The 25,850-nt window shown below is 45.5% G+C and overlaps 1 long non-coding RNA gene across 1 annotated transcript in view; it reads right to left on the bottom strand.

Moving 5' to 3' along the window:
- The window catches only part of LOC135361711 (uncharacterized), a 45,998-nt gene extending 20,403 nt beyond the window's left edge, over positions 1-25,595 (bottom strand). Inside the window, exons 1-2 of the long non-coding RNA XR_010405413.1 lie at positions 25,449-25,595; positions 20,056-20,186 (exon numbers count right to left, since the gene is read on the bottom strand). This is a non-coding gene — a long non-coding RNA (uncharacterized LOC135361711). The remainder of the gene's footprint in view (positions 1-20,055; positions 20,187-25,448) is intronic.
- Positions 25,596-25,850: the final 255 nt, after the last annotated feature.

Raw genomic sequence — 25,850 nt, 5'->3', positions numbered from 1 at the left:
GCACCTGGATTCTCTTTCTTTTGTGACCTCCACAGAACTCCTCCGTGGAATGTTGCTCTTATATCCCACATGTGTCTCTGTTTCTAATATTGGTCCGTATGCATTTTCTCTTTTTATTTAAATTAATATTCTCATTTTAATTTTTGGAAGAACTCTTTTTCAAGCTATCTCTAGTGATCCTGTTTTTTATTTTAATTTTGCTTTTATGTTTGTCAGAGTCTCCCTTAGACTTTATTGGGAATTGCCCAACTGTTCATTTTCTACTTTCTTTAATTATCAGCTTATTAATTAACCACTTTTCAATATGTATGTTTGAGGCTATGAGTTTCCCTTAGCTATTTTGTTGCATAGTGCCTTCATTGTTGTTCAATAGAAAATATTTAGTATTTCACCTTTATTTTTAAAACATAAATATTTAGAATTATTTTCACAATAAAAATTCTATAAATAAACCATTTCCAATGGAAAAACAAGGACTAAATTTTAAAAAAGAATGTAAAAAATTTTTTTTCACCACTCTGAAATGACCATCTACTGCTGTTGATAATTATTCTTCATGGATGTCCTTCACGTGTCCTTATGCATGCATGCGCACACATGTAATTCTATGTAAATGGGTGCAACAACATGGATGGGTCTGGAGGGTATAATACTAAGCAAAATAAATCAGAGAAAGACAAATACCATAGGATCATACTCATATGTGGAATTTAAGAAACAAATGAGCAAAGGGGAAAAAAAAAACAGAGAGAGGGAGGAGGGAGAGAGACAAACCAAGAAATAGACTCTTAACTACAGAGAAGACACCGATGTCACCAAAGGGAGGTGGGGGGGGGAGAGGTGATGGGGATGAAGAGCACATTTATCACAATGAGCACTGAGTAATGTACAGAAATGTTGAATCACTATCGTGTACCCCTGACACTAATATAAGATGGTATGTTAATTATGCTAGAATTAAAATTAAGAATGTAATAAAAAATAAAATAATAATTTTATGTAAATAGGATATCATGAATACTATGAATTTTTAACAAATGTAAGTTTGCAAATGTACAGTTCTGGGGGGATAGGTGCTTTTTCAGCTATAATTTTATTGCACTATTATCAGAAAAGATGGTTTTTATTATATAAATTCCTTGGATTTAATGAGAATTCCTCTGAGGCCCCATTATAAATAGCTTTTTAAAATCTTCTACTTATCAGTAAAAGTGTACATGCTATATTTATTGCTTGCATATGTATGTGTATACAATCAAGAGTAATTGTATTATCTCATTATATGTTAAAAAGAGAAGATAGTAGGAAGGGAAAAATGAAGGGGGGGGAATTGGAGGAGGAGACAAACCATGAGAGACGATGGACTCTGAGACAAACAAACTGAGGGTTCTAGAGGGGAGGGGGGTGGGAGGATGGGTTAGCCTGGTGATGGGTATTAAAGAGGGCACGTTTTGCATGGAGCACTGGGTGTTATATGCAAACAATGAATCATGGAACACTACATCTAAAACTAATGATGTAATGTATGGGGATTAACATAACATAATAAAATTTAAAAAAGAGTAATTGTATTATTTAAATAATCTGTGACTTTACTTTTTGTAAACCTCATCTATCAGTGTGAGAGACATCTGGTAATAACTCCTGCTCATTATGCATTTTTCTATTTCTACTTGTAATTCTGTTGAGTTTTGTCATATATTTTGTAAGACTATAAGTTAGGTGCATACAGGTTTGTAATTACAGTAAGTTATTGATAGATTGTTTCTTTTGTGATCCATTTTATCCATACTTTCCCCTAAAAATGTATTTCATTCCATATTAAAATAGCTATATTAATTTTTAGTTACTTTTCTGGTATACATTTTTCCATCATATGATATTTAATAAATGTTTTAAGCATATCTTATAAATTATATACAGCAGATTGTTTTCAATACCAAGTCTCTTTTAGACAAAACGTAAGTGAATTTTATATTTTCATTTACTGTGATTACTGATATGTTCCTACCACCTGTATTTCCCATTTGCAATTTTAAAATTTTTATTTGATTTCTCCTTCTCTGCCTTCTGTTAGGTGAATCATTGTTTTTTAATCCCTATTTTTCCTCTACTTGCTTGGAACTCCTCTGTCCCATTCTATTATCTTAGTGATTACCTTTATATTTTCTAACTTACCTATCCTTTGCGTTTTTCTAACAAAATACAAGGTTGGTCAATTTCCATACACTGCCTCCAAATAAGAGAAACACGTATAAACCCACTGTTTCCCTGTAAACTCCCTCTACCAAATTCCCTGATATTGCTGTGTAGGACTTTCAATCCACTATGCTTTAAGGTTATGAAAAAGAACCTATCACATTTCCATACTAATGCAATTTACCTCTTTCCTTAATCACCATTTTTCCTCTCTGCCAGTTCTCCCCAACTAGCTTGGTTTTCTTCTTGCTGAAGTACATCCTTCAGTAGTTCTTTTAGCAAAGATCGTCTGTGCACCTGGAAATGCCTTTATGTCACTGTCACTTAGGAAGCTAATTAGCATCTGCAACATTTTAAATAAACTATTACATGAAGTGCGTCCACCATTACCCCTTTGACTCCTCTGTGACTCTGTATCAGTCTTCCTATCAGTCCACCAGATCAAACGGGCTGCTCATGCCCACAGTGGGCTTTCCTCCAAACTGGGGATACAGTGAGATTCCAATATTCTCCTGAGTCACCCTTTTTCCTTGTACTGCTTCAGGGTGGGTACAGTGGGGCTTGGAGACATTGGAGGACTCACTGTGTCAGAGTCCTGCTCCTTTACTTGGCCACTCACTTAAAAATTTATGAGTGAGATTGAATATTTAATTGTTGCCAGTGAACATTTTTGCAATTTTTGGTTTTTACTTTTATTTATTTCATTTGATATTGGTACAGGAAAGAGTTAGCTTCCCTCTATCATCATCAACTTGAATTCCCCTGTGTTACTTTTATAGTTTGACAAAAAGTTTATATTTTCCTTCTCTAACTTCTCCATTAATATCCTTGTGGGGAGAGATGCCATAACCTGTTATCTCTGCATCTTTCCCTACCAACCTATTACAGAACCCTAAATCAATCAGACACTAAGGGAATGTCATTATCCCGCTGGAGAGCATTCTTAGAGTTGGAAGTGTCTGGATTCCTACAGATGGTAGTGATGGATAAGGTAAAGGACAAAGGCGGTCACCCGGCCACCATGTGCACCTGACCTTGTAGAGTACAAAAATCTCCTGGACCTCATCCGCCCAAGATCTTTCTGTTGAGCATCTAAAACTGCAGACAAGTTCTCCACATCATACAAACCCCTTTCCTATAGGACGCAAAAAGAGGTCAGCTTGATTTATGTGATTTATAATAACCAACACAGCAGCGACTGCTCACTCTTAATCAAGCACTGCTGGATCAGAAGAAGTGATTTCAAGTATGTGTGTGCAGCATAAAATCACAGGCCTGGTCAAGGGTGTGACTAGTGTGATCAAAACTGGAAGACAAGTAACTCAGAACCCAAAAACTGTACATTGATAAGATAAATGAGAGCTCGTAATCATTTCAATTTTTTATGAAGGCAACGTACAAACACACACACGTGCGCACACACATACACACATGCACACAGACACAGGCAAATTCACGCACACGCACCACATTCTCTAGGAATGGAATATAGTCAGGACTTCCGTGATTCAGAAATTAACCATAGTAATTTACGCAGTGAAATTGTATGAATTATACTTCAGGAAGTGCTCCCTGGCTCTTGGTCTTCTGCACGCACTAAGTACAAAAGGGCCTCCTAATCAGTGTCTCTTCAAGCTCTTTGCCCAAGCTGAAGAACGCTGCAGTGACTCAGCACTGCACCCCGTCGCCATGCTCCATTGTGTTAGACCACAGCTAAATTTATCTTTTTATTAGCAGGAAATTATGCTTGTTCAGGAGCCAGGAGGTCTGAGCTCTTCATCCCAGCTCTGGGCTATAGCTCTCTTATCAGAAAATGGGGCCTCTGGCTGGAAGTCTCCTCTGATCTCTCCACCCTGGGACTAATACTCTATCTGTGGACATCAGGAGATCAGTAACTGCCCATTTCCATGGTCCAAGGCATGGAGACAGGAAACGCCGTGCCCCGTTTTTCGTGGGGGGCTCACATTTCTGTGACAGTGACAATAACTGGAGCAGCACCATGTCACCCTGCCGGGTGCAGACCACACATCACGGGCCACGAAAGCACCCACGAAAATCACACCCTCCCACTTACAGCAACACGTCCCTCTTTCACGTATTCAACAAATATAGTTCCAATCAGCTTTCAAACCACAATGTCCTAAGCACTGTTCCAAGTACTGTGGGCAGAGCAGAGATGACCTGGACACGTCCTTCCCCTTAAACAGGGTGTCCCCACACCATGTCCCACGTGACGATGATTCTAATGCCAGGTCTGAAGCACGAAAGACCACATGAGAAGGGAGAGAGTGCTGGGCACAGACAGAAGGCAGGGCCTTCTCCCGCCAGGTATGAAGGAAGTTCTCAGGGTGTGCAGGTGGGTGGGAGCCGAGAGCATCCAGAGCAGAAAGAATATCACCGGGCAGAGGCAGGAACTTTCCAGTGAAAACTGTACATGAAGACTTGTGAGTCCCAAGGTGTCGGGGTGGCTTAAACCACACAAACAAGTTAAAAGTGGCTTGCAGCAGTGGACGGCCTAGACGCTCTTGTTCAGCTAGGGCTGGGATCCAGCTGGGTGACCCCCAGCCAGCAGTGCATATTGGGGGTCGGGTAACCCTGCTGAACTTCCTTTCCTTGCCAACAGCATGGGAACAGCAACCGTCTCTCAGAAAGTTGTTGCCAGGAGTTAAAGAAAACAAAGTGCTTAGGGGAACAATACAGCTGTGATTTTGGATTTCTTGGGGCAAGCCAGCTCCGGGCCATCTGGTGCCAGAGGGCTGGTAGGCAAGCAGGTGAGAACATCGATTCTTTCTCCTGAAACAGGGAGTCACTTCTGCAACTTTGGGTGTCATATAAACTGCCCATAGAATCAGCATTTCCAGAAACCTGGCATAGTCCAGGTACTAAATAAATACAAACATGACTGAATACAATCATCTCATAATATGCAAACCTAAACCTTGGGATTTCAGACCAGCCAAGCCAAGCTGAGGAGACCGAGACTCAGAAAGGCCCTGCGAGCACCAGATCCTCAAGAGCATGAAGTCACAATGTGTCGGGCATGTTTTCCATTTTCAGAGAAGAAGAATACAGTCACCCTGGTGGTCTTCCTGGAGTTGTGACATTCAGGTTTTTGTAATAGTCATCTTAGACTCCAAGCGTGGCGTGGCGTTAAATATGTGTGTCATTACCAAGAATTGCAATTAACTTTGTTTTGAAATTTTCCAGCACCCCTGAGGATAATTCAGAGCATTGAACTGGGTTCAAGAGCTGCTTCTCAAGCCCCTCCACTAAGTCTCCCAGAAGAGAGAGCTGTATGGGAGTGGAGCTGGAGCCACTTCCCTGCCCGGATCTGCGAGAACTGCTCTGAGGCACGGCATACGGCCCTGCCACAGTCCGAGGATGCTCCTGTGTGCATGCCCTCTGAGCTGAAGGAGGCTGGGCTGGCACAGAAGCCCACACGAGAGCAGCAAAGGGTGGGCAGGGGGAGGAGATGCCAGATCCAGGGGGGAAGCAGGAAGACAGGCAGTGAAAGGGGATGGCACTATTTTAGCCTCAGGGTGGGAGGCAGAAAGCTCCCATTTCTCACAAGATTGCGTCACTTACCCCTGAACTGAACAATGTCACTAAACACACAAATAAGGAGGAGCAGTTAATACCCAATTTCATAAATAATTATTGAGCACCTTCGACATGCCAGACACTGCCTGAGGTACTGGTGTGGAGAGAGTTACGGGGGAAATGTGAAGATAAATAAGTCATAATCCTTATCCTAAAGGAGCCTTCCGCTGCACGCATGTATAATTCAAGGCAGACGTGCCAAGTCTTAAAAGAGGAAGCAATGTTTATCCCCAGCTGGGATACATCAGGGAGAACAAGGCATTTCATCTGCATCTTGAAGACAGAGGAGGATTTCAGCTTGCAGAACAGTGGGGAGAGAGTAGAGACTTTGCAGACACAAAGAACAGCTCAGCAAAGGCAGGAATCAGGGGACCGGGGCAGGTTCCCGGGATAGCAAGCAACCTGATTAGTGGGGCGGGAACTGGAGAGGGCAGGCAAGGGAAGAAGGGGGGAGAGGCACAGCTTGTCTCTGACTCCCCACCATGCTACATGCACACACATGTACACACACATGCACACACGTACACATGCAAACACACACGCTCTCACACACATTCACCCATGCACACTCACACAATGTACACATGTAAACACATGTGTGCTCTCACATTCACCCATGGACACTCACACACATGTGCACATGCAAGCACACACACTCTCAAACACATTCACCCATGCACACACGCACATACATGTACAAACACACATGCTCTCACACACATTTACCCATGCACACTCACACACATGTACACATGCAAACACACGTGTGCTCTCATACCTTCACCCATGCACACTCACGCACACATGTGCACATGCAAGCACACACACTCTCACACACATTCATCCATGCACACATGCACGTACACGTGCAAGCACACACACTCTCACACACATTTACCCATGCACACTCACACACATGTACACATGGAAACACACAGACATTCACCCATGCACACACGTATATACACGTTCAAGCACACACACTCTCACACACATTCACCCATGCACACACACACATACATGTGCAAGCACACACGCTCTCACACACATTCACCCATGCACATCCACACACGTGTACACACATACACATGCAAGCACACACATTCACCCATGCACACTCACACACATGTGCACATGCAAGCACACACACACTCTCACACATATTCACCCATGCACACACGCACGTACACATGCAAGCACACACTCTCATTCACCCATGCACACACGCACGTACACGTGCAAGCACACACACACACTCTCACACACATTCACCCATGCACACTCACACACATGTACACATGCAAGCACACATGCTCTCACACACGGACACTCTCACATGTGCACAGTTCCCGACATGCACACTCACACACTCTCACACATGCATGCACACTCTCACATTCACACACATGTACACACTTGATCACACTCATACACTGATCACAATGCACATACACTTTTGCATACACACACTCACACATGTAAACACTCTTACACTCACAGCACACTGTCCCTCGCATACACTTGCTCACACTGACACATACTCACAGGCACACACACTTGCTCACGTGCACACACATGCACACACTAACCACTCCTGTAGCTGGAGAGTGCCCCGCACCCAGGGGTTAGGCTTGCAGCCCCCCTTGTTGGCACCTACGACTCAGGTGAAAAGTCACAGGCTCTGTGGACGCAATAAGGAAATCCTCTGTTAGGAGGCATGAAGAAAATCCTAGGTCATGGGCAAGTGTGACACATGCCTGTCTTTGTTGATACCTGGGAAGAAAACAAACAGCATGGAGCATGAAAAATCCCCGTCCACAGACAGCATTTCTCCTCCAGTCAGGGTCCTTAGAACTCCCCTGACCCTTCACAACTGAGCCCTGGGCCCAAGGAGCTCACAACAGATAGCGGAGACCAACTGACTGACAGACACATAAGGGGACATGCAGTGTGACAGCACCTAAACATGGGGCCTTCCAGGTCCGGACTGTGAACTCCTGAGCTAGACCACCCTGAAGGGCTAGATGACCCCAAGGGGCTAGGTGACCCTGAGGGGATAGGCAACCCCCAGGGGCTAGGTGACCCCCTGGGGCGAGATCTGATTTCCCATAACTCTGCCTCCTTCACCCACCTGGGCTATGTGAGGTCCAGACCTGCCACTGGAGGGTCTCTCGGTGTTGTAGGCACCCACCTTACAAAGTCCTAGACACCTGAGAGGAGATACATCCACAAGGAAATGTCACGTCACTCCTCCCCATGACACACTGCACACAAACAGGCCCAGGTTACATAAACATGCTTTTCCATACATTCAAGAGCAGACACACAAAATACTGAAACACAAATGAGTTCAGACAACTAGATAATGTAAAACAGAGAAATACAACACAGGAAAAACAGAAGCCAATCTCATGTATACATGCCAAAAGCCTAAACAAAATGTTGTCAAACTAAGTGTAGAATATATTAAATATATTAAATAAGGTTTATACCAATAATGCAGGGATGATTCCCATGCAAAAGATATTATTGTGATTTACCACATTAATATATTAAAGGACAAAAAACATAATCATCTTAACAAGTACAAAACAAAGTGTTTGATACAATCCAAACCCTATTAGGTATTAAAAAACAAAACTCAGTGATTTAAAAAAGAGAGAGAGAGACCTTCTTTAATGGAGGAAAGGATAGCAACTAATAACCTCAAACAAACATCATATTTAATGTTGAAACATCAAAATTAAGAAGGAGACAATAGTGCTTTTTGTAAATGTTTTCTTATATAGAATTAGCCTTGTCTAGGAGGTTCTAGCCAGCTAAGTAACAAAAGAAATAAAAAGATAATTGGTAAGAATTAAATTAAATTGTCATTATGCATAGGGGTATGATTATCAATATATAAAATCAAAAGAATTTCCAGCTAGCATATTAGAAGTGAAGAGTTAAGTAAGGTTGCTGGAAGTAAGATCAGTATAGCAAAATCAGATACATAAGCAACAAGCAAATAGAAAGATGCAATTTTTACCAGATACTACTTATTTCTCAAACATTGATTGGGACCCAGATACCAGCTTAAAGAGGGTCCCATTGGCTGAATTTGGGATGATTTGAATGATGAAATGAATAATGATCAAGTGGATTATAAATCTTTGAGGGGAATCTATTCTGATACTAAAATTGTTCAAGAATGAGGAAGAAGGTCTTCAGGATAGAAGAATGCTAACCAATGAATGAGGAATAAATTATGGAAACAGAAAATCACTATTTTGTCTCTGGCACAGTAATGATTCAAACAAGATTCAGCAATGGCCACTACAACAACTGGGTGAAAGACTCTGGTGGGAACAGGATACTCACAGTGCCTCAAAGAATCACCCCCAAAATCACTTATAATGGAGAAATCTAGAAAATGCACCTTGACCAAGTGGTCAAGCTTCACATGCCAGTAATGGAACAAACCACATGCCTCCCAGTACGATGCAAAGGGAAGAGACTCACCTCCACCCCAGTGCAGGACCTTGTCGAGGGAATCTGACAGCACACCAGCAATTCAACAGCCTCAGGAGCAAGATTAAGGAAGACCAAGGTCCTGTGGCAATGCAGCGCAAAGTGTGATCCTTTTTTCTTTTAAAGATTTTCTTTATTTATTTATTTGTCAGAGAGAGAGAGTGAGAACACAAGCAGGGGGTGGCAGACAGAGGGACAAGCAGGCTCCCCACTGAGGAAGAAGCCTGATACAGGACTCGATCCAGGACCCTGGGATCATGACCTGAGCAAAGGCAGACGCTTAACCAACTGGGCCACCCAGGCATCCCAAGTGTGACCCTTAATAGGCTTCTAAATCAGATAAAGGGGGACTACAATAAATATCATGATTAGATAATCAGTGACATTTGAATGTGAATTACATGTTGGATAATATTATATCAATATTAAACTTCATGAGTGTGACAATCATGTGGATTTATGTTTTTTATTCTTAGCTAATATAACCTGAAATGACGTGGCATGATGTTGGTAAAAAATATAGAGAGATACACATATACACACAGACACACACACACATATGTATACACGCATATATCTATGGAGAGTGAGAGAGAGAGAAAGTAAATGTTATAAGATGCTAACAGCTGGTGAGCCCAGGTGAAGGGCATGTGAGTATTCACTGTGTCATTCTACTAACTTTCTTATAGATTTTAAATTTTTTTAATTGATTTATCAGAGAGAGAGAAGGCACAAGCAGGGGAAGCGGCAGGCAGAGGGAGAAGTGGGCTTCCCACCAAGCAGGGAGCCCAACAGGGGACTCAATTCCAGGACCCTGAGATCAAGACCTGAGCTGAAGGCAGACGTCCAACCAACTGAGCCACCCAGGTGTCCCTAGATTTTAAATTTTTTAAGTAGAAAATAAAAAGATGCTACTTAAATCACAAAAAAATTAATATCTCTAGTAAGAAATGTAATAAAAATTCCAAGGATATTATGGAGCAAATTATACAGCCTTATTGAAAAACATAAGAGAAGCTACAAAAATGTAAAAATGTGTATATTGACAAAAACTCTCTTGACCAAACTCTAGTCATGTTCTGCTGAGCCCTCTTCTTGATGAGGTCCCAACCTTGTCCTATAAAGACCTGAACAAACAGAAACAGAGTTTCTAACAGCTCAAGGCCATGTCCCGAAGATGACCCCAGCCTCTCTTAAAGTGTCTGAGAAAACCCAAGGCAGCCAGAAGAATCCACTGTGTGTTGCAGCTGACACCTGAAGATGACACCCATCTCCCCATCTCTGTGGAAAGCAGGAGCCTAACTTCAATAAGCAGCAGCAAACAAACCTAATGGGTTTCACATGGACCACCCCCTTCCTGTTTTTAATATCTTTCTTTTCCTTGACTCCCCTGAGCCTCCGCTTGCTCCAGCCCCACATCCCCAGTTCTCCCCTTACAGGGCCTGGTCACATGCTGTGCCCAGCCATACACCCCAGCCACCATCACGCGCCGCACCCAGCGGTGTGCCCCCCGCTACTGCAAGGACTTCAGGGGATCCGGCATCAGGACCCGTGGCCCAGTGCAAATTCTGCCAACACTGCCACCAGCCCCCAGGTTCCCTGGCAAGCACACCCCCTCCGAGCTGCCTGCCTCGGCCCCACTAACAGCACAGAGAGCAAGCACAACCCACATCAGGTGGGGAGTCAGTACAGACAAGTGCACTAAAAGGCAAAGTGACTCGGACACAACCGCAGGGCATAAGCAGCACACACAGGATACTCTCCTGAAGTGCCGGGGTCTGGAGAAGGGGCAGGGGAGACGCCACGCTGCAGGCCGCTCCAGGACATCTTCCTCATGAAGTCACTACTCTCAAGAGCAGAGGACATAACTGAGTTTCTTAACACACAGACAGACACAGAGAGACAGACAAAGTGAGGAGAGAGAGAAATTTAGTCCAAATGAAAGAATGGGACAAGGCCACAGCCAGAGATCTGAGCAGAACAGATGTAAGTAACATGCCCAGTAGAGACTTTAAAGCAATGATCATAAGGATATTCACTGGACCTGAGAAGAGTGGAAGACATGAGTGAGACCCTTAACATAGAGATTAGGAATAACAGAGATAAAGGGCTCAATAAATGGAATGAGAAACATGCTTGACGGAATGAACAGCAGGCTAGAAGAAGGAGAGGAACAAATTAGTGACCAACAAAACAGTAACCAAGCTGAACAAAAGACAGGAAAAAGTACTCCACAAAACAAAAACAAACTTAGGGAACTCAGTGACTCCATCAAAGGTAATATCATTTTTATTAAAGGAGTCCCAGAAGAAGAAGAGAGAGAAGAGGGGGATGAAAATTTATTTGAAGAAATAATAGCCAAAAACTTCCCTAATCTGGGGAAGGAAACAGATATCCAGATCCAGGAGGCACAGAGAACACCCATCAAAAACCAACAAAAGCAGACCCACACCAACACATATTGTAATTACATTTGCAAAATATAGTGATATAGAAAAAAAAAAATCTCAAAAGCAGCAAGATAAAAGTAGTCAGTAACTTACAAGGGAAAACCCATAAGTCTAGAAGGAGATTCTTCAACAAAATCTTTGCAAGCCAGAAGGGAGTGGCATGTTCAAAGTGTTGAATGGGAAAAATCTGCAGCCAACAATTCTCTATCCAGTAGGGCCCTCATTCAGAATAGAAGGAGACATGAAGAGTTTTCCAGACACATAAAAACTAAAGGAGTTTATGACCACTAAACCAGCCCTGCAAGAAATATTAAAGGAAACTCTTTGAGTAGAAAGGAGAGACCAAAAATGACAATACAAAGATAAGAAACACAAAAGCAGTAGAAATGAATATTTCTGTAAAACATCAGTCAAGGAACTCACAAAATGAAAGGATGTAAAATATGATACCATATACCTAAACTGTGGGAGGAGAAGAGTAAAGAATGAGTCCAAATTTAAATGAGCATCAACTTAATATAGACTGTTATATGTAGGAGATGTTATATACAAACTTATGGTAGTCACAAATCAAAAACCACTAAAAAATAAGCAAAGAATAAAGAGAAAGAAATCAAAAGGTATCACTAAAGAAAACCAGCAAACCATGAAAGAAAGACAAGAAAAGATCAGAGAAAATATTCAGAAACAACCACAAAACAAGTAATAAGATGGCAATAAATACATATCTGTCAATAATTACTTTGAATGTAAATGGACTAAACACTTCAACCAAAAGACATAGGTAACAGAATAGACAAAAAAAAAAACAGACCCATCTATATGCTGCCTACAAGAGACTCATTTTAGACCTAAAGACACCTACAGATTGAAAGTGAGGGGATGGAAAAACATCTATTATGCAAATGGATGTCAAAAGAAAGGTAGAGTAGCAATACTTATATTGGACAAAATAGACTTTAAAACAAAGACTGTAATAGGAGACAAAGAAGGACACAATATGATAATAAAGAGAACAACGCAACAAGAAAATATAACAATTGTAAGTATTTATGTATCCATCATAGGAGTACCCAAATATATAAAACACTTAATAACAAACATAAAAGAACTAATTCAATAATAATACAATAATAGTAGGGGACTTTAATATCCCACTTTCATCAATGGACAGATCATCCAAACAGAGAATCAATGAGGAAATAATGGCTTTGAATGACATATTGGACCAGATGGACTTAACAGATATTTCAAAACATTCCACTGTAAAACAGCAGAATGCACATTCTTTTCAATGCACATGGGATAGTCTCCAGAATAGATCACATTTTAGGCCACAAAACAAGTCTTAACAAATTCAAGAAGATCAAAGTCATACCATACATCTTTTATGACCACAACACTATGAAACTAGAAATCAACCATGAAAATAAAATCTGGACAGAACACAAATACATGGAGGTTAAACAACATGCAATGAATAGGTTAAACAGGAAATCAAAGAAGAAACTAAAAATTCCATAGAAACGAAAATGAAAACACAACAGTCCAAAACCTTTTGGATGCAGCAAAAGCAGTTCTGAGAGGGAAGTTTATAGCAATACAGGCCTAACTCATGAGGCAAGAAAAATCTCAAATAAACAACCTAAACTTGCACGTAAAAGAGGTAGAAAAAGAACAAGCAAAACCCAAAATTAGCTGAAGGAAATAATAAAGATTAGAGCAAAAATAAATAATATAGAAACAAACAAAAAACCAAAAGAACAGATCAATGAAACCAGGAGCTGGTTCTTTGAAAAACTCAATAAAATTGATAAATCTCTAGCCAGACTTACCAAGAAAAAAAGAGAAAGAACCCAAATAAATAAAATCACTAATGAGAGAGGAGAAATAACAACCAACAGCACAGAAATACAAACAATTATAAGAGAATATTATGAAAAACTATACGCCAACAAATTTGACAACTGAGAAGAACTGGCCAAATTCCTGGTAACATGTAAACTACCAAACCTGAAACAGAGAGAATAGAAAACTTTAATAGACCAATAACCAGCAAAGAAATTGAATCAATAATCAAAAATCTCCCAACAGACAAAAGCCCAGGACCAGATGGTTTCACAGGGGAATTCTACCAAACATTTAGAGAAGAGTCAAACTATTCAGAAAATAGAAGAGGAAGGAAAACTTCTAAATTCATTCTGTTAGTTCAGCATTACCCTGATACCAAAACGAGATAAAGACACCACTGAAAAAGAGAACTATAGGCCAATATCCCTGATGAACATGGATGCAAAAATCCTCAATAAAACACTAGCAAACCAAATCCAACAGTACATTAAAAAAAGCATTCACCAAAATCAAGTGGGATTTATTCCTGGGTTGTAAGGGTGGTTCAATATTTGCAAATCAATCAACGTGATACATCACATAAATAAAAGAAAGGATAAAATCCTTATGATCATTTCAATAGTCACAGAAAAAGCATTTGACAAAGTACAACATCCAATCATAATAAAAACCCTCGACAAAGTGGATTTAGAGGGAACATAAAATGTGGAATTTAAGAAACAACACAAATTAGCAAAGGGATAACAGAGAGAGGGAGAGAGACAAACCAAGAAACAGACTCTTGACGTATAGAACACACTGACGTCACCAGAGGGGAGGAGGTGGGGGATGAGGAAAACAGGTGATGGGGATGAAGGAGGCACCTGCTGTGAGGAGCAGCGGGCGATGTATGGAAGTGTTGAATCACTATATTCTACACCTGAAACTAATATAACACCGTATGTTAACTAACTGGGAGTACAATAAAAACTTTAAAAAAAGAAAAGAAATCTAACATACCACAAAAATAAATAAGTAAGAGAAGCCGCCTGGTCACCTGGAAGTCGAGTTCAGTTCATGCTGGACTCTTTCCCTTTGGCTCTAGCGTGTCACCGATTAAAATCTGTCTTGTCCACTCTAGTGTCCAGCTTCCTTTGTCTCTGATGAGATGCACATATTTAAGAAGGGTCAGGATCATAGACACTGCATTAATTCTAAATTAATGCAGAGGCTCACTGCAGTTCCTATTAAAATCCTATGGAACCTCTATAGAACTTGATGAGCTAATTCTAAAATTTATATCAAGGACTAAAGAGCTAAGTATTGCCAAGAAAACTGGGAACACAGAGAAATAAGTGAAAGCAGGGGAGAAGGGCCCCTGCTAGCAGCAGAACATGTCATCCAGTAAACCAGGGTGTAGGCCCAGAGCCGACCCATGGACCCCCGACTGGGGAGGGAAACCCAGGCCTGTGGGACACACACAGAAGGGCTTGATCGATGGCAGAAATCACATGGGGAGTCAGTGGGGAAACAATGGGCCATTCAACAGAGCTAAGATGACTGTTTACATATTTACCCCAAAAAAGATAAATTTAGATCCCTACTGGATGCCCTATGTAAAAATAAGTTCCAGATCCATGAATGACCTCTAAGTGAGAAGCAAAACTATATACATAGTTGAAGAAAATATAGAAGAATTTCATTATGGCCTTAGGGTAAGAAACAGTTTCTTATAAACAGATGTAAGAAGCACAACCAGAGAGAAAAACTGAACTATTTAACTTTAAAATTAAGAATTAATTTAAAATTAAGAGTGTCTGATCTCTAAAGACACCCTAAAGAGAATGAAGAGACAACGCATAACAATGGGGCAAGGTCTTCGGAACACACACATCCAACCCAAGAGCAGTATCTGGATGGCAGAAAGCACTCCTGTGGGTCAACAAATAACTAGAATCGGGCCTGTCACGGAAGGAGAACCACGAGGAGCCAGAAAAACGAAAACAAAACAAAACCTCAACTCCATTACTAATTTGGGAAAGCAAATTAAAGCCTCGGTATGATAGACTAAAATCTGGCAAAATCCAGCACTGACGAAGACGGGGTGTCAGTCAGTGTTGGCTGCAGTTGTGAACAACCCCAAGTCTCCGTGGTGTGGGGGCCGCTCACTCACCGTTCACTGGACACACCAGTGGCAGCCGCCGGCTTCCCGCGAGGAGATCAGGCCGGGGGAGGGTCTGCGGGGGGCTGGCAGGTCTCCCCGCTGGTGGAAACTTGAGCCTCCTGTGGGCAGACCAGGCAGCAAGCCACAGGCCGAGCCTGACAATGTGGCAGGGCAGTAACTTGGCCATCAGCGAAGGCCTGCTCTAGGCTCTAGATCAGCCCCAGGTGCAGTGGTAGACTTGCTGACTCGGGCACCTCGCCAGGGCTGCACAGCCACTCAGACTCCAGGCGGGAGCCATCACTCCCTGTGCTCACGGTGTCGGCCATGACGCTGAGCAGGTGGGAAGGGAAGACCCTGGAAGGCGCGCCATGATTCTTTGGGTCCCGGCTGACAGGGGAGGCTGAACCCATGGGACAGCACATGTGGGGATGGGCACTTTGCCTCCAGGCCCAGGCACAGCCCCCAAGACAGAACGACTCTGCAGTGCATGGTGGGCTGTCAGGGTCAAGTGCAAAATACACGCCACTGTTCTTAGTTTCCATTTGCCCATTTATGTTCAGTGCTAGACCTTCCATTTTCCTCCTCCAAGCGGACAATATAAATATATTTAGAGGCTGGTGGGTCTGGGCCACCTGTCCTCCCAGGCCATCTCTGGGCACATGAGGGGGATTTTAGGGCCACGGGAAAGGATGGGGAGGTGAGGAAGGATAAACAGCACAAGGGGATGAGTGAAGGAGGAAGGCAGGAGAGCGTGGACAGGCAGAGCAGCAGATCCCAACCCGAGAGACTCTGTGGCAAGACCACGGCACAGAACCGTCAGAACGCCATGGCCAAGCTCAGAGGGCTTCGTGTGTTTGACTCCTAGATGCCTCTGACTTCCTTGACTGCTGTGGCCATGGCCTGCCCCCGCCCACTGGCCTTTCCACGGTCCCCTCAACTCAGAGCCAGAGGGACTCTCGGGACTGGGCACAACTTGGCAATGACATGTATTGGCATGCTGAGTGATGTTGACCAAAAAATGTTGTTTGTGGTTTTTCCAATTGCACGAACCGTTGTGTACTAGGGAGAGGGAATAGGATCAAGGGAGCCTGAAGAAGAGTCTTCTTTGGGGCAGAGCAAAGGACACAGGAGGGTACAGGGGACAGAGGTGGAGGGCGCAGGGGACAGAGGTGGAGGGCGCACCCTCCTTCTGGAGGCAGTGGCTCAGGGCGCTGGAGGGCTCGGGAAGAATGTGGCAGAGCGGGTCAGGGAGTCACAAAGTTAGGCATCTGGGCCTTCGGTGGCCCACACAGACAGACGGCAGGACCTTTATCCACGGGGGTCCTGCTCTTCTCCCCACCCCCATGGCCCACCCTTTCCCGACACAGAGTCGGGTCAGTAAACACTCCAAAACAACGAATCCTCGCATCAGGGTCTTCTCCATCACCTTCAATATCCTCTTTAACGCACTTATAAATGTAATTGAAAATATTTTACTGATGACCATAGCCTTCTCCTGACCATCTACTTCACAAAATGAGATTTGGAAAGACTCACTTGTATTTAGAATGGAAGAATTTATAAGAAAATAATTGCCTACAAATCCATCATTGCTGTTGCATGTGCTCCCTTTGCTGCAGCCTGGGCTCAAGAATAATTATAAAGGAAGGAAACATATACTAGAATGACATAATATATTTAAAGGAACTTTTCAAAAGCTAAATAAAGCTGTGGAAATGAAAGAGAAAAGACGTTTGACAGACTTGCCCCTGGTGGGAACAGTGTCTGTTTCTCCGAGAATCACTGAGGAAGGTGAGCTGCTCGGGAAGGGCTCGCTAGGTGTGAGCTGATGTTTGCTTCACGTATTATCCCAAATGCCTACATCTCAGCAATAAAGGCTTTTCTTCCCTGCCCTTGGCTCAGAACTAAAGCCCCAGGGCAGTCATTGGAAAGACTAAAATAAAACAAAATTTACATAAACAAACTTGGCTCCCACCAGCCCAGATGCACAGCTGCGCAGCCTCCATCGTGGACAGCGTGATAAGCGTGGCCTCCAGCAGAACAGGGACAAGCCCAGGAAATGCCTGTGTGCAGAGCTCAGACACCTGGCATTAAAGGGGAGGGGGAGACTATAAAAAGGTTTTGAATTTGGGACACAAAATTTTAAAGAGACAACATGATCTATCCCAAACCCCGCTCACTGGTTCAGAACTTAATCTCTTTCTGGAACAACTTTAATCATGTCTCTACTCATATTCCCCTGCCCAGGACCCTTCCCCATCCACACTCTCTGCACACTGCGGCGGGGGTGACATTTCTGACCCAGCAGAGGTCCCCACTTGGGCATCACTGTTACCCCTGGTTGTGGGTTGAACTGGGTCCCCTGAGAAGCTATGAAAAAGTCGTAACTGCAGGCACCCGTGAATGTGGCCACAAGGTCTTTGCAAGTGTCCTGGAGTAGGGTGGCCCTTAATCCAGGCAATGGTGTCCTTGTAAGAAGGACATTTGGATGCAGAGACACACAGGAGGAGCACTGCGTGCCGATGAGGGCAGAGCCTAGAGCGACGACGTGATGCTTCCAGAAGCAAAGGAACACCAAGGGCCACTAGCAAATCCCCAGAATCTGGACAGGCTGGAACACTCCCCCTCACGCTCCCTCAAGGCCTCAGAAGGAACCGACCCTGCTGACACTTTGGCCTCAGACTTCCAGCTTCCAGAGCTGTGAGGACATGCACTTCTGTTGTTGTAAGCCACCCAGTTTGTGGTCATTTGCTCCAGCAGCCTCAGGATCTAACACCGACCTGAATTTGTGGAGTCTAGACACTTCCAGAACCCCAGTGGGGTGAGCCCTCACCCTTGGAGGCAGGAGCGAAGGACACAAGAAAAGTGTAGGGGACAGACGATGGCGTGACCACTTCTGAGAAACCTCGCTCTTGTGTGAACCGTGGAAGCCTCTCCTTCTGGACGTAGAAGCTGAGTTAGAGACTCAGGACTTTGGACAGTTGCTGGGAAGAACGTGGGAACTAGAGTAACACCCACATGGGAGGGAGCGTACTCGCACAAACAGGCAGAAGTGCTCGGGTTTGCCTGGGGCGCAGAGCAGCGCTGCAGGCAGGGGTTGGCCCTGGAGAGCACGGTGACACCCATGATGGCCCCAGCCACCCTGGCCCGCACAGCTGCCGACTGTCATAAGAACCACCGTCCACGCTTCTCGCCGCCGTCCTCGTTCACACGTCAGATCCTGGTCCTCAGCCTGGACACGGTCTGGCCACCACGGCAGGCACTGACACCCTTCGCACTATATACTTTTACAGCCAGATGACCCCAGAGAGCCCAGGGGTGGAGGGGCAGATGGCAGTGTCCCGATTCACCTAACTGGGCGGCACTGATAACAACAGCAAATGTAAACACTCGTGTACCACGGTCTGTGCACCAGGTACTCTTCTGAGGGGTTTACACGTTATTAGCCCAGGTAACCCCCCTATAACCTTACTATCATCCCCACCGTACGGAGTAAGTAACTGAAGTATTGAGGTTCAGTAACGTGCTCAAGGTCCCACTGCCAAGAATGGTGGAGCTGGGATTTGAACTCGGGTACCCAACTGCCAGAGGCCGTGCTCTCCACAGGGCACAGACCCGAGACACTTGCTGATAGGCCAACTTCACCAGGAGCGTGCTCACCAGGTGTGTATGGCAAGGTCCCCCTAGGTCTCCCAAAGCTATTGCAAAAAATGCCTGGGTCCTGGGACGGAAGCAGGCAGAAGAGGACAAAGGCTACCCTGTGGTTGTTGGGGTGACCCCAGTCAGGACGTTCACAGTCGCCCAATCATGGTGTCAGGGGAGGCCATGTGGGGAGCAGTCCTGATGTTGCAAGACCAGAGGAATCAATGGGGCCCACTGGGGAGTCACACTCCCAACTCTGCCCAGCAGCACCACGGGGCTCCCCCAGCTCAGTGTCATGGAGGCCAAGTGGACAACCTGCACTTTCCCCCCCACTTGGCAGCAATGAGGCGGCACTTCCTTTTCCCTGCCACAGCACGCCGAAACAGAGACTTAAACAAGATCCAGTACCATACCATAATACCCTAGTCGTCCAGGTTCCAGTCATACTAAACACCAAGAATATCTCTGACTGATAATGAGTCAGAGATCATGAGGAGACACCAAAACCAATATGGCCAACATATTAGAATTATCTAATGAGGACTTTAAACAGCCATTATAAAATGCATCCACAAGTACAGATACACTGGAAACAAATAGAAAACTGGAAAGCCTCAGCAAAGGGACAGAGGTCAGCACAATAGGAAAATAATTACATACCATGACCAATGACAATTTATTTCCAGAATGCAAAGCTGGTTCAATATTCAAAAGTCAATCAGTGTTGGCCATCTGTATGTCTTCTTTGAAGAAATGTCTGTTGATGTCTTCTGCCAATTACCAGAGGAGAGCTGGGTGGGGGGACAGATGAAATAGGTGGGGATTAAGAGCATACTTATCATGATGAGCACTGAGTAATGTATGGAATTACTGAATCACTGTATTGTACACCTAAAACTAATACAACACTGTATATAACTATACTGGAATTGAAATTAAAAACTTAGTAAGAGGGCACCTGAGTGGCTCAGTTGGTTGAGCATCTGACTCTTGATTTCGGCTCAGGTCATGTTCTTGGAGTCATGAGATTGAGCCCTGCGTCAGGCTCCACACTCAGTGTGGAGTCTGCTTGTCCCTCTCCCTCTGCTTCCCCCCCTCCAACTCTCTCTCTAATAAATAAATAAAATCTTTTTAAAAAAAAATTAATAAAAAACAAGAATACCTGTGCACCAAAAACAAGAGTAAATTCAAAACTCAATAATAAAGATGCAAAAAGCCTGTCAGTTAAAAAAAGAAAAAGAAAAAAAAAATCAATGTAGTCCACCATATTATCATGCTAAAGAATAAAAACCACATGGCTGTATCAATCATTATAGAAAAAGCATTTGAAAAAAATCACACCCATTCATGATAAAAACTCTCAGAAAAGTAAGAATAGAGGGGAACTTCCTCAACTTAATTCTGAACATGTACCAACAGCCAAAGCTAGCTTCATACTCATTGGTGAAGGGCTGAATGCCTCACTCCTAACTTTGGGAACAAGGCAAAGATGTTTGTTCTCACTGCTCTTACTCAGAACATGCTGGGAAATCAGGCCAATGCAACGAGGCAAGAAAAGGGAATGAAAGCATACAGACCAGAAAGGAAAGAATAAAATGGTTTCTACTTGTGGATGGCATGATTATCTGTGCATGGAGCCCCAAGAAATCTACAAAAAGCTCTAGAACTAAAAAGTGAATTGGGTAAGTTCCCAGGAGACAGGATCAGTGAACAGAGATCCACTGTATTTCTACACACCAGCAATGAACAGACACTGAGAGTAAAACACAGTACTATGTGAAATTACTTTCAAGGCGAAATACTTAGGTGTAGATCTAACAAAACCTGCACAGGACATGTGTGTGCTGACAACCACAAAATGCCAAAAAAAGCAATTAGAGAAGATAAATGTAACAGGGAGACGTGCCACAATCGTGGATTGCCAGGTTCGACAGCAAAGATGTTGACTGCCCCCAGACCAGCATGTGGATTAATGCAGTGCCCACCAAAAGTCTTGCATATGTGGATAAGATTATTCTAAAACTTACATGAAAAGCAAAGGACTTGAGGCCTGTGGGGTGACTGCTCCGGGAGGACAGGAACACAGACTGAGGGCGACACTTCACCCCATCACACCAACAGGCCCAGAACACACAAGCTGCATTTTTAGCTACAATGAAGAGAACTTCCCACACGTCCATGTTCCTGAGACAGACGTCAAGGATATGCTGTCTTTAATGGTATTTCAAGAAGATCCATTAGAATAGTTTAAATATGTAAAAGCCACACTATAGTATAATGTATTGATTAAAATATGTAAATATGTGCTTTAGCCTCTTAATATAGCAACTGACATCTGAACTATAGCAATATAATAATAACATGGACAGTGGGATTTTTAGTGGACAAAGGATTAGCTCTGGCCGCCCAGTGAATTTTAAGGAAAAACCCACACCAGGCCACGTGAGGCCTTACAGATCAGGGTAAGGATTTTGGATTTTGTTCCAAGTGTGAGAGAAGACTATTAAGAGGCTTTTAAGAGGGGCAGTGATGGGAAGTAATTTACATTTTAAAGAGATAATTATGGTTTGTGCATGAAGCATGGGCTGGACGTACAGAGGGACAGACATCAGGAGTTAGCACAGGGCCCAGCGCTCCAGCATATGGCGGTCAATAGCTAGGGTGGTTCGCTGAGCCGGTGGCTGGTCGCTCAGGCCGGCAGGACCAAGACAGACCGAGTGGAGCCGAGAGAAAAGGGGGAAAACAGGATGACTTTCACATTTCTGCGCTGTGATCTGGGGGACAGGAGTGCCGCCAATCAGGACGTGGAATGCTGCCAAGGAGCGTTTGAGTGAGGTTTTCAGATGCATTCTAGATGCTAGGTGGGGAGCCCTCGAAGCAGGAAGCTCAGGGGAGATTCAGGGTGGGAGAGACACTGGAGGACCATCAGTCTGGATCCCGGAGCCCTGGGAGCAAATGGTATTCCCCAAGGAGGGGGACAGCGGAGAGGGGACACGGCATGAGACTGAGCCCAGAGCAGACAGGCTTCCCCACGAGGAGAGTGGGCCTACCACCCAAGCAGCTCCACCAGGAGCCTCGGTGTAAAGCCTGCGGGACCAAGGCTCCGCAGTTACCACAAACAAGCCAGGAAGGTCAGAGAGACTTCTTCCAACAGAAAAATAGTTGATGCCTCAGAAGCTTTAAAGTAGTCACATCAAATAATTACGCTGCCATGAAAATAAAGAGGTATATTTTAATTGCACTTTTTTTAAACTTTCAAACTCAAATGATCTAGCATGATATACAGAGTGACTTCTGTGATATTACTAATTAACTAAAGAATTCCAAAATATTTATAAGGACTTTTCTTTGTATTAAATTTAGGAGTTCCAGCTGTAACTGCCCTCCTAAAACTTTATACTCAGAGTAAGAAGGCCCAGCTGGCTTAGAGTGTGGTCAAGGAGAAATAAGGCAGCCAGCAAGCTGCGCTACCTTCTAATACGTCATCAGATTACAAACAGCCCCAAGTAACTGATGAATAACAGGAGCTGAGAACACACACAAGTGAGGAGGAAGAAGAGGGACACACAGAGGTGCAAGTTCACGGCTGAGAAAAAAGCAGACAGAAGTTTACCCCTGTTCTCTTTCAAGCACAACTGAGAACAAAGCGGACAGGTGTCCTGAATGGAATTTACAGGCCTTTCCTCCCAGGCTCCTTACTTACAAGGAGCATCCATGGACCCAGCAGTAAATAAAGGATGAGGTTATCAGGAGCATGCTCCAGAGGCCCGTCCGGGTCTTTCTCGCACACCTGCCAGGCTCCCGCAGCTTCGTGGTCCACACCCGCAGACCGGGTAGAGAAATGCAGGGTCCATTCCCACTTGTCATGCAGCCTCAAGCCCCCCGCCCCCAACCCCGGCCTGCTGAGGTGCGCGCCTCCTTCTCCAGCCACCACCTGCTCAGGAGCCAAGATCACAGGCGGCATTCCCGGCCCCCTGCCCCTGGGGCCACGCTCCCGTGGCAGTTCCCCCCACCACACATCGTCTGCAGTGAGACACGGTAGCACTCAGAGGGCAAGTCAGCTCACTGCTGAGCCAGGAAAGGGCCCTGAGCTTCGAGGTCGCCCCGTGACCACAGCCCCCAGTCAGGCAGGGAGCCGGTGGCCTAGGAGAAGCCAGCCCTGCCCACGGAACAGTCCGCCCTGCGGGCCACCGCCGTGCGTGTGTGGGCCTGCTGCCCTCGCCGGCCCCCTCGCCGGCCCTTCCTCCTCCGTGAGGCCCAGGGCCACGCCCTCCTGCCCAGCCCACGGGCTCCGTCTTCGCTCCGTCCTGACGCCCACCATCTCCCGCATGCAGCTCTGAACGTCCTCGGCCAGGCCCTTCGCTTCTTCACCCGACACCACCCGAGAAAGTGACCTCTCCAGGACGTTATCCGATCACGTCGCCCCTGCTTCCTGCCCCCCACAGGCTCCACAGCTCCACGAAGGGCCGATGGCAAACTCGTGCTGTAAGGGGCCAGAGAGGAACTCGGGGTTGTGTGGCGTGAGGTCCCCTTTGTGGCCCCCTGCTCTGCTGCAGGCTGAAACCAGCACACGTGGACCAATAAAACTTCATTTACAGGAACATGTGTTGGGCTGGTTTGGCGCGTGGATCATCGTTTGCCACCCCTAAGCCGAAGGACGTGTCCCCCTGCCTCCCGGCCCCTGTGTGATGTTCCTGCTGGAAAGTCCCTCCGCCTCCTCCGCGCTGCACTCCTAATCCATCTGAGAAACGTCACCGGTCCTCTGAAACCAAACGTGGGCATCACTTGACGTCACTGGGCTCGCCACGCCAAGTCTGAGGGACCACTGTGTGCAGGTGGCCCCTGTGGGAGGCCGTCCTGGGCATGGGGATGGTGCGGGGGGGACGGGGGAGGAGCCACTTAAGGGCATGGCACCGGCTGTCACAGACAGGTAGTCAGGCGGGGTTCCACTGGGAACCCCGGCCAGTGTCACAGAATTGTGGGTCGCAAGGACAAGAGGCAGAAGCGAGCCCTGTAGCCACCACCCCAGTGAGGCAGGCTCCCCACGTGGGTTCTCCTTGCTGCTCACGTGTGTGCTGGGCCCCCCGTGACATCGGGGGGCGGGGGCAATGCCACCACACCCGGGGGTGCCCAAGGGATGGGAGCCCTTGCCTTCGCAGGGCTTCTCACGCAGCTGCTGACTCGCCTCTACCCTGGACGCTGAAAGGCCGCGTGGATGTCCCGAGTCCCGCGTCTTCTTCCTCAGCCCCCCACCGCAGCACCTTCACACTCAGGAGAGTCAGGCCAGTCACTCCTGCCAGGAGAGTAACTCTGTTCTTTGCCTGTCGTGGGCGGGGCCGGGAGGTGAGGTCGGGAGGCACTGAGACCCTCGGGGCCATGAGCCAAGGTGAGGGTGACCTGGCCGTGCTGGGTGTTTCGTGCGGAACAAAGTGCACCGGGTGGGAGGAAGTGACAGAGCCACTCAGCGGTCCGCCAGAGAGTGAGGTCTGCAGCAAGCAGGTCCTGCCAGGAGCAGGCAGAGCCCCCACCCCCGCCCCTCCTGCGCCTGCCCAGGCTGGTGGCCCGAGGGGTGAGGCCAAGGGAGGTGGGGGGTCTAGAGCAGGCTCAACAATCCCGTTAACCCACATGAGGATCCAGTGAGGCAGGTAAACCAAGCCACGTTGTACAGAGACAGGGAAACTGAGGCACAGCAAAGTTAATATGTGGCAGAAACCTGATGCAAACCTGGGTTTCTGTCTCCAGAGCGTGTCCACCTCCCCTCCCCGTGACCCCATGCGGCTGGGAGAAAGACAAGGCCAGACGAAGGGCTGATGTTCAGAAGAGCTGTGTGGATGGCTCCTGATTAACGCCAAGCACAAGGTCACTCCAGTACCTTCTCAAACCATTCATTCTTCCCCAAAGACAAGTACTACAAAGGGCCAATCCTAAATTACCAGGATGAGAGCTTATTCCTCATGGCAGAGGCCAAAACCCTGTAGAATCCAAGGAAAATGAAGCCCATTATGAAAATGAACTTGAATCTAAAACACACTGGTAATCCCCCATGTTTGTACCTGAGATTTTTGTTAATGCCTTGACATCCTCCTGTGGGGATTTTCCTTCGTGGCCGTCTGCGCTCTCATTGTTGCAAAAGTAGATGAACCCGTGTGACGTTCTGTCCTGCCCGCGTCCGGCAGCGCCTCTGAGAGCGGCTAAGCAAGCGATCCTGAGTTGTGAACAAAGAACATTTGGTTCTACAGAGAAGGGACAGGTCTTTATTCGACTAAGAGAGATTTGTGAAAGAGGAGATTATATTTCTTAAGTCATAACAATGTGAGGATTTTTTAAAAATCTAAGGAATTAGCTTTATTCTTACTTCACCAAGACATTTTTTAAGACATTCTGAGTCTGAGACACCCAGTGGTCAGAACAGATAGGCTCCGGGTGGCACTGGCTGGGCTGTCAGTGGTGCCTCC

Source organism: Mirounga angustirostris, unplaced genomic scaffold (assembly GCF_029215605.1).
Source record: "Mirounga angustirostris isolate CCGP_5_RB_7025 unplaced genomic scaffold, mMirAng1.0.hap1 SCAF_10, whole genome shotgun sequence".
Classification (NCBI taxonomy): domain Eukaryota; kingdom Metazoa; phylum Chordata; class Mammalia; order Carnivora; family Phocidae; genus Mirounga; species Mirounga angustirostris.
Note: the sequence above shows the minus strand (reverse complement) of the source record. Positions and strands in the feature narration are given on the sequence as shown.